Below are 9,870 nucleotides of genomic sequence, written 5' to 3' on the forward strand. Positions count from 1 at the left end.
TTACTCGGACGGTACCAAATGCGTTAGTTAGACCGATCACAAGGGCTTCCTGTGTACTTTGGCTTCGACAGAACTAAATGAGTTAATGGCATCACTGGATGGAAATTTAGGATGATTGCAACTATGAAACTTGAACGTGCACGAGCCTTGCAGCTCACTAGCAACTCTAACTTACCTGATCAGACTCGCTCTGTTCAAATTGGGGAACTGTAGGAAGAGGATTTTCAATTCGAACCTATGCAGGGCATGGAGAAGCAACCTTTGACCGGTCGGACGATACACGTTACCTCATGGAACGAATGTGGATCTCATTATACAGCAACTATAGGGAACTCATGTTGAGCAGAGCGCACCGGCTTCGATATTCTAGTCATCTGAGTTTTGATGAGAGATACTAGGATCTATAAACTTTGTACTAGTAATCGGCATGAAGGCCCACCTAGCTAGGCACGGGAATGATGTTTGACTTGTGGGAAGGTCAAGGTGAAGTGTTAGCAACTAGAAACAACTAAATAGAAAGCAAAAACAGACTGCCATGGATTTGGTCGCTAGTCTACTTACAACTCGAAACGGAAACAATATCAACTGGATGATCGTTGATTGTCTCATGTAACCAGCACACTTTCTAGCCATCAAGGAAACGGATAAGTTTTCTTCACTTGTAGTCATCCACCTGAAAGAAGTGGTTGCTAGGCGCGGGGCGCCAGCCTCCATCATCTCTGATCGTGATGCGTGTTTTACTTCTGAACTGTGGCAAGCAATGCACAAGTCCTTTGGCTCACGTTTAGGCACGAGCACCACTTATCATCTACAAACGGATGGGCAGTCTGAACGCACCATCCAAACCCTCGAAGACATGCTTAGGGCATGTGTGATTGATTTTGGTAACAGCTGGGAAAGACACCTCCCTTTGGTGGAGTTTTCATATAACAACAGTTACCACACCAGCGTCCATGCTGCTCCATTTGAGGCATTGTACGGATGTAAATGCCGATCACCTCTTTGTTGGGTAGAGGTTGGTGATAGCCAAATCACTGGTCCAGAACTTGTAGTAGACACAACCGAGAAAATTGCTCAGATACGACAGCGAATGGCGGCAGCTCGTGACCGTCAGAAAAGCTACGCTGATAAGCGTAGTAAGCCACTCGAGTTCCAGGTTGGGGATCGAGTGCTACTCAAAGTATCACCTTGGAAAGGTGTTGTTCATTTTGGTAAACGTGGCAAACTCAACCTGCGATACGTTGGACCTTTTGAAATCATAGAGAAAATAGGCAGAGTGGCCTACAAACTGAACCTACCCACAGAACTCCGTGGAGTTCACAACGTATTTCACGTGTCGAATCTGAAGAAGTGTCTGTCAGATGAGACCCTCATAGTTACTCTCAAGGAGCTCACAATCGACGATCAATTGCGATTCATTGAGGAACCAGTAGAGATTACTGACCGGGATGTGAAGATTCTCAAGCGTACCAAAATTCCTCTTGTTCGAGTTCGTTGGAACTCCCGTCGTGGCCCACAGTTTACCTGGGAACGAGAAGACCAGATGCAACACAAGTATTCCCAGTTATTCGAGAACAACGAAACCACTACTGAGGCTGAAGCTACTGCGGAATTTCGGGACGATATTCCAAACCAACGGGGGAAGGATGTGACACCCCAGGAAAACCAGGTAACCATGCAACTTAATTAGCTTCCTCAGTGAGTACGTGCTAAATTTTGGGACGAAATTTCTTTCAACTTGGGGATAATGTGACAACTCGTATTCCAGAACTTACCTTTGTGTCTAATGTGACGTGTATGAACTCTATGCGATTAATTGATATGTTGATGTTAACAAATAAATGCTACATGTTATGTGAATGTATGTAATGTATGTAGGTATGTATGATGTAATCGCACAGCAATTGTCCGATCGCACAAGCCTTTGGGCTTTCTTTCCACACCATATTCGGTCCACACTTCTTGTACTCGAACCAAGAGGGCAGCCCAAGTTAGGGTTCGGCCCACTCTCCCTTCTCCTCTTATTGGCGCACACATACCTATTAGTGGGGTTGGTTTATCATAAGTTAGCAAACTCAAGAACACACACAAAATCCTAGATCTCTCCCCCCCTCTCTCTAACTCGACGGCAGTCAGAACACACAAGTTCTGATCGCACAAGCCCTTGGATCGCACAAGGGCTAGTCGCACAAGACTTGGTACAACCATTTAAGCACAATACAAGTATGATATGCATGATCACACAAGACTTTGAGGATCGCACAAGTCACTGCCGATCGCATAAGGCTTGGGCCACACACAAACTACTTAAACTGCATTACTGTTGGGCCTCAAAGCCCAAGCTCAATCGCACAAGCTGAACTGGACCGCACAAGTTGATCTCTGTTTATTTGTTTGGGCTGTGTATGCTGTTGGGCTTCTTTGATGTTGGGCCGGGGTATTTTGTTGGGTTTCATTAGTGAATCGCACAAGTGGTTCTGCCCAAACCACTTGGATCGCACAAGTTGAACTTTGGGCTTAGTTAGCTGACCTGTTTAACATCTTCTAAGTGTATGCCATGTATGCCATGATTGTTACGTGTTCTGGATTTGCTAAATCTGTGTAAACATACGTGCACTACTTGAACCTAGACCTGCCTTGTATGGTAACCATGTTAGGACGTGGTTAGCCTCAACCAGCTCGATTGACCTTTTGTTTATCTGCCGAGCAAACCAATGTGAGTTCACACTCTTTACAAGGCATGGGATTCCCAGTGGTTGGGAATGGGTTAATAAACTAAATAGAACCTGCATATTCTCCTAGGGTAGAATATGTACCTCCGCTCCTCCATAGGAAGGACGACAACAATGAACCTGCGTAATCTCCTTGGGTAGATTTCGTACCTCTGCTCCTCCATAGGAAGGACGACAACATTAACTTACTAGACAAAACTCTATCATGAAGTCCCTCATTTTATATCGACTTAATCGCCGAGGCCGATGGCGACAGGGTCATTAGTTAATAGCGCTATTAGGTTTGACAAACCTCACACCGTGCCGGTCGGACGGGCATGTACTAATGGATCATGGCAAACAGTCAATGATGATAGACATTGACTTAGGGCACAACTTACTTTCGTTAGTAGTCGATATGGTAACGGTCTAGTGGTTCACATGGGGAAGCCCCCACTGGTTATGGTTTGGGAAAGAAGGAATTGGTAAAACATACTTTTCAACTATGGGGTAACCCCCACGGCAAGTAAGCCAGCTAAGGGAAAACTACGTTTTTGGAACAACTTAAAAACGAACACCCAACTGTGAACTCGCTCAACTTTGTTGTTGATTCGTTGTTACATGCCTTGCAGGCCTTTAGGTGCATATCAATGGAACTTGCTGTCTGGGAAGCTGGAGTGGTCATGGGTCGAGATACATGGGAAACACAATACAAGACTAATGGCTTTTTACATGTGGTTTATAAACACTTAACGAATGATTTATGCTTCCGCTGTAAACTATGAATTATTGTAATGTTGTAACACTTATTGTTAATCAATGAAAGTTTTATTTACATATACCTATGAGTTCAATGTGATTGGCGGCTAAGATCCTGGTACGTCACATGCCCTACGGTGTTTACGCGAGTGGTATTTTGGGGGTATGACAGGTTCATAATTCCGCAACGTCGTTTTCAAATTATTACATGTTAGAACGTTTCACCTAGGATGCTAACCGAAGATGGTTGTCACTTTTATAAAATAAATATGTATTTTGGGCCTTAGGGCTATGAACCATATTTTGAAATGTAAGCCTAACTTTAATTAAGGGAATTATGACTTCTGTTCTGATCCACTGTTATAGTGACACGTCAACCCATCCGGGTTAGGGTGTTACATTTTTTCTCTTTAACTTGAGTATAATAATATTGCTATAGTTTTAATTAAAATAATTGATATTTTACGTGATTAACAATGTCTAAGAGGGAGTAATAACTGAATCATAAACCGAAACCGAACCGAAATCAACCAAAAACAGAATTAACTGAAAACTGATTAACCGTAACCCAAAGTTAACCAAAAACAATTATCGAATTTTTGTACCTTCATTCAACCAAAGTTAACTGAATCGAACCATTCATATTTTCATAGATTTCAAGCTTTTATACCTTCTGTTCATGTATTTCATATTTATAACTCCATTTTATGTATCCATACATACATTTCATGTACTTATACATCCATTTCTTGTATTTATACCTAAATTCATGTATTTCTAATCAAAAGTTTTAGCCTAGGTTTGGTTTTGGCTATAACTGAAATTAAATGAATCAAACCAAAAACCGTCACTCTAACTGAATAAACAAAACCAATTAACTGAAAACAGATTGGTTAATACAATAGACTAATCGAGGACCTCGATTTCGGTTGAGGATAATAATCTAACCAACCGAACAATTCACATTGTGGCAATGTTTGTGTTTCCTGCCGCATAGCACACACACCTATAGGTCATTAACTAAATCGTTAACCTAAACTAAACCAATAACAGACAAAACCGAACCGATTTCAAACAAAAACTGAATTAACTGAAAACTGAAAACCGAATTAACCAAAACCGGTTATCAGTTTTTTTTTACTCTCGTTTAACCAAAATTAGCTGAACCGAATCGAATCATTTATATTTTCATATATTTCTTAGCTTTTATACATACAGTTCATATATTTCGTATTTTATATCTCCATTTCATATATTTATACTTTCATTTCATGTATTTATATCTCAATTTCATATATTTTTAAGTAAAAGTTTTAGCCCAAGTTTGTTTTTTGCTATTAACTGAAATTAAACGAACCAAATAAAAAACCGTCAATCTAATCGAATAAACCGAACTGATTAACCGAAAACAGATTGCTTAATAAAATAGACTAACCGATTACTTTGATTTTTGCTTCGGTTGGGGATAATAACCGAACCGAACCGACCGAACTATGCACAACACAATAAAATGGATTACCCGATTATTTCGCTTTTGATGTATATCTATCACAATGATGCTACAATAAATATTATATGAATAAAAAACTAAAAAAACGAGTCTCGCAATGCGATATGTCGTCCCTGTCGTATCACGCTGGCATGATGCTAGTGTTATATAATACAGATCATTATAGTTTTGCATATCCGATGGCGTGATAGGCTAAGTCAGTTTTTCGTTTTATATGCTTTAGGAGCACTTGGTCAATTTGACATTTTAATTTAACTAGGATTTTTCCGCCCGCGCTCCGCGGCGGGGTTAATCAACCTTTAAAACCAAAGCAACCACTGTCACAGTTCCGGATATCATAATTTGAAGCGTCACCGCCACAAACCTAGTATGTGTTTGTTAATTCTAAATAATTTCTAGGCACCAAAAGAAAAATAAATAAATAAACTATGAAAAAGAACCGAGGGAATTTAATCAACAGTAATAAAATTTAATATACAATTTCCCCATTTCATTTGGTTAACATCTGTTACGCTCTTCTATTACAAGATATCGGGTCCAACCTTCAAAAAAAATAAACCAAGCTACCAACATACTCGTCGACTTTCTATACCCACTCCGGCTATCTATACCCGCTAAGGCTACTCACAACCTCTGTGGCGGTGTAGCCGAGATACCCGCATGGCTTGCCCGAGCAACTCAGCGATCAACCTCAGGTAGCTCAACTCTCATGTAGTTCAAACCAAAACCACAAACCCTCTTCTAATGAGTATCGTTGTTTGCTGTTAAATAAAAAAAACAAACAACAATGCTTTAAATAAACAAAAAACACACAACAATGCTAAAATAAAAGTCTCAAACCATAAAAATACAAACTAAAAACAGGCCACTATAACAAATATAAACCTGCAGGTCCCAACCTCCTAGTTCAACAAAACCAACAAATCATAAAGTGCACTTTAGTCCTCTGTTTATACAATGATAAACCACTTCTATGTGAACAATGCCTACTAAGGTTGAAATTTAAGAATCCTACAAACTGGATTCATTATTTATATATCTTATCAATCGATTAGTATTTGATGAGTTCCGACACTCGACCCAGATCACGTGCATAAAGCAGGAAAAGGGTCAGTAATGACACTTCACTGGTACCAACAAAATACGGCTCAGTGCCGCTACGACGGCAAATGGGGTTGCCACGCCAAGTAGCAAGCCAACATCATCGCCGGACAACCCTTCAAATCCCAATAAATCGACATACACAAAGTCTTTGCTTTGCATTCCAAAAGTTTAAAAGCCTGCATAATTTTCACAACTACTGTCAACACTACAACCACCAAGATCAAAACATGCCTTTTCATCAAAACCATCACAAAAGCCAATATACCGTTGAAACTTCGCATAATCAAAGTCCAGTAAAAAATTAACCACAAGTTCACCAAATGTCCTCTTCAAGTATAACAACTAACAACCATACACATCTGTATCATTCAAAATCGCAGAAGCAAAAACTATACACAAATAGATTTATAAAAACGCATCGAAACTATACAAATCGACTCAGATCCGAAAAGATCGTCATCGTCATTGAACCCACTCAGTGGCGCATCGGTTGCAACTGGAGTTGCCGTACCAGGTAGCAAGCCAACATCTTGTCGGGTTTGAAAATCGTCGCCGCCAAGACGGATTGAATCCGTCGGTGGTTACCCTCTGGTCACCGTGCTTATCCCGGACCAACAAATTGTTCACTTTTCGGCTGTCGGGAGAGGTCACCGCCACAACGAATCGAATCTCCGTATCATTCAAAAAAAAATACTATGGGGTTGACAGTAGCTATGAATGATCTTCATAAAGAAGTAGAAACCAATGAATTCAACAACACATACACATCCGTGTCATTCAAAATTGTAGAAGCAGAAACAATACACATGTATACTAAAAAAACGCATCGAAACTATACAAATCGACTCAGATCCGAAAGGATCATCATAGTCGTTGAACCCGCTCAGTGGCGCTACGGTTGCAACCGGAGTTACCATACCAAGTAGCAAACCAACATCATTGTCGGGTTTAAAATTCGTCGCCGCCACAATGAATCGAATCCGCCGGTGGTGACCCTCCGGTCACCGCCCCTGTCTCTTCTTTAATGAGGGTAAATTATAAAGTTGGATGGCACGTCTCAAAGGGAATGACCACCCAAATAGGTCAATCGGAACACACCAAAAACAAAACAGACTGTTCACTTCCCAGCCATCGAGAGAGATAAGAGAGGTTTGTAGAGAGAGAAAAAGAAGCGGTGGTATGGAGATCTAACACCCCCAACATAACAGAAATAACGCTGCGATGGCGGTCGTGCCACGGTGGTGAGCCTCCGGCCACCACCACACCCTCTTCTATCTCCCTTTTCCTTTCTCTTTCTTGGGTAAAAAACCCCAAAAGGCAAAAACACCATTGCGACAGTGGTGGTGTCACGGTGCTGTTGACGGCGGTGACCCTCCGGCGGACGCCCCTTTCCCTTTCTCTCTCCTCAGAACCAGTTTAAATAGTAGGTGATGAGAAGAAACCAGGGTGATGACCGCCCAAATAGGGCAATCAGAAGAAGCCAGGGGGAGGTGTAAACTGAGAAAAGGTGGGGAGGTGGCCAGTCACGGCGGCACAAGACGGAGATACGGCGGCAACGCCGTCGATCCTCCCCCTCGCTCTCTCCAGGTCTTTCCCTCTCTCTGATGTAAAAAAAGTGAAACTGAGAAAAGGTGGGGAGGTGGCCAGTCATGGCGGCAACGCCGTCGATCCTTCCCCCTTCTCTCTCCAGGTCTTTCTCTCTCAAAAAGTGTGTGATGGTAGATTAGTAAGGAAGACAGAGAAAAGGATGGGGTGACATGTGTCGCCCGCCCAAAAAACCCCAATTAGATTATCACACCATGGTAATCACTTTATTTAGTTCTCTTATTATTAGATATAAAAGTTGTTATTTCGGATCCTATATAGTTTCGCGTTTCGGAGATATTATTATTTGTTATGTTCGTCAACGTTTGACTCAGCTTCACAAATAATCTAGTATAATATAATCTCACCCCTTGAGGATGGAGTGTTACAATCATGTATGTCATCAGAAGTCTGTCTCTACTAATTTATTAAGTTTTGCCTGTTTGACAGTAGTATATTTATATTCGTTAGGTTAAATGGCTCTAAAAAGCATGCATGGGTCCAGGCTAAATCCAACTAGTAGTTTTTTTGTTTTCATTTTTTTTTTAGAGAAATTGGAATTTTATCTTATTTATAAGTGGTTGACCAATATTTTTACCTTTTAAATATTTTTTTCTCAATGCATCTCGGTAAAAAAAAAAACTTAAGTTGACCCAGATTGAATATTGTCATTGACATTGATATTTTTATCTTTTAAATATTTTTTTCTCGATGCATCTCGGTAAAAAAAAAACTTAAGTTGACTTTCTTTAGAATTTCAAACTGATGTTTTAGACTTTTAGAACTTATGATTATAACGAAGATATGAGTTGATTGATATAAAACTTAACTCAAAATGGTGCTTTGAACGACTTTATTTTTGTTAATCGAAGTTTAAACACCCGATTGAAACATCGTTTTCGTTTTATTGAGCACCGTTTCAAGGTAAGTTTTACATTTATCAATTCGTATCCATGTTTCAATCAAAAGCCCTAAAAAATAAGTATGATTTTTTAACGAAAGTGCAGTGAGAAGAAAAGTATTTAAAGAGTAGAACTACCGGTGAAAATATTTAAAAGTGGGTCTCATTTAGACCAATCACCTCTAGGTGACATTATTAAAATTTATATAAGCTGACCTCAAAGATATGAACATTGGCTATGAATTTTTTTTAACTTAATTAGAAAAGATGAATCTGAATATGTTGGCTTTTAAAATAAAGTGAATAAAAAAAAAAAAAAACAAAACAAAGAAGCTACTATATCTCATCTAAGTTGGGCTAGCTACTTTAGGTGTTATTTCTAAATGGCTAGCGAACATTTTATTACCTATTCGTGATCATAATTGCCTTAAAAATCTGAATACAACTTTTATTTCTGTCGATTACAATGACAAGTTATCATTTATTATATGATCAACCATCACTATCACTAGTGCTCTAGTGATGGTCACGGGTATTTAAGTTCTACTTATTGTGGGCCCGGGTAAGTTTTTCCCTCCAGCCTTCAGGTCTCAAGTTCGAGTCTGGATAATAGGGGTTTCTCATTGAGTGGTTTAAATTGGGGATCTATTGTGCGAGGGGGCTCTCTAGCACGAACCTGGTTAAGACAACTTATAGGGATTTCGTCGTTTATTGAACCTCTTTAAGCCAGAATTCACATTTGGAGAATTTGGCGAAAAGTTGTTCTTTCTTTAGGAGTTCCAAAGTAAGACGGAGATGTTGCTCATGATCAGCTCGCGTCTTAGAATATATCAAAATGTCGTCAATGAAAACAATGATGAACTTATCTAAATAAGGCTTGCAGACCCTATTCATTAAGTCCATGAAAACAGCAGGAGCATTAGTCAAACCGAATGGCATGACTGTGAACTCGTAATGTCCATAACGAGTACGGAACGCTGTCTTTGGAATATCTTCTTCATGCACACGGAGCTGATGATATCCAGATCGTAGATCAATCTTTGAAAAGTATGAAGCACCTTGCAATTGATCAAAGAGATCATCAATGCGAGGTAGGGGATATCGATTAAGCTTGTTAAGCTCGCGATAATCGATACACATCCTAAAAGATCCATCCTTCTTCTTTACAAAGAGAACGGGAGCACCCAGGGTGAAAAGCTAGGACGGATAAAACCTTTGTCGGAGAGTTCCTGCAGCTGTTTAGACAACTCTTGCATCTCGGACGGTGCAAGACGATATGGAGCTCTGGCAACGGGATTTGC

Source organism: Helianthus annuus, chromosome 6, assembly GCF_002127325.2.
Source record: "Helianthus annuus cultivar XRQ/B chromosome 6, HanXRQr2.0-SUNRISE, whole genome shotgun sequence".
Classification (NCBI taxonomy): Eukaryota; Viridiplantae; Streptophyta; class Magnoliopsida; order Asterales; family Asteraceae; genus Helianthus; species Helianthus annuus.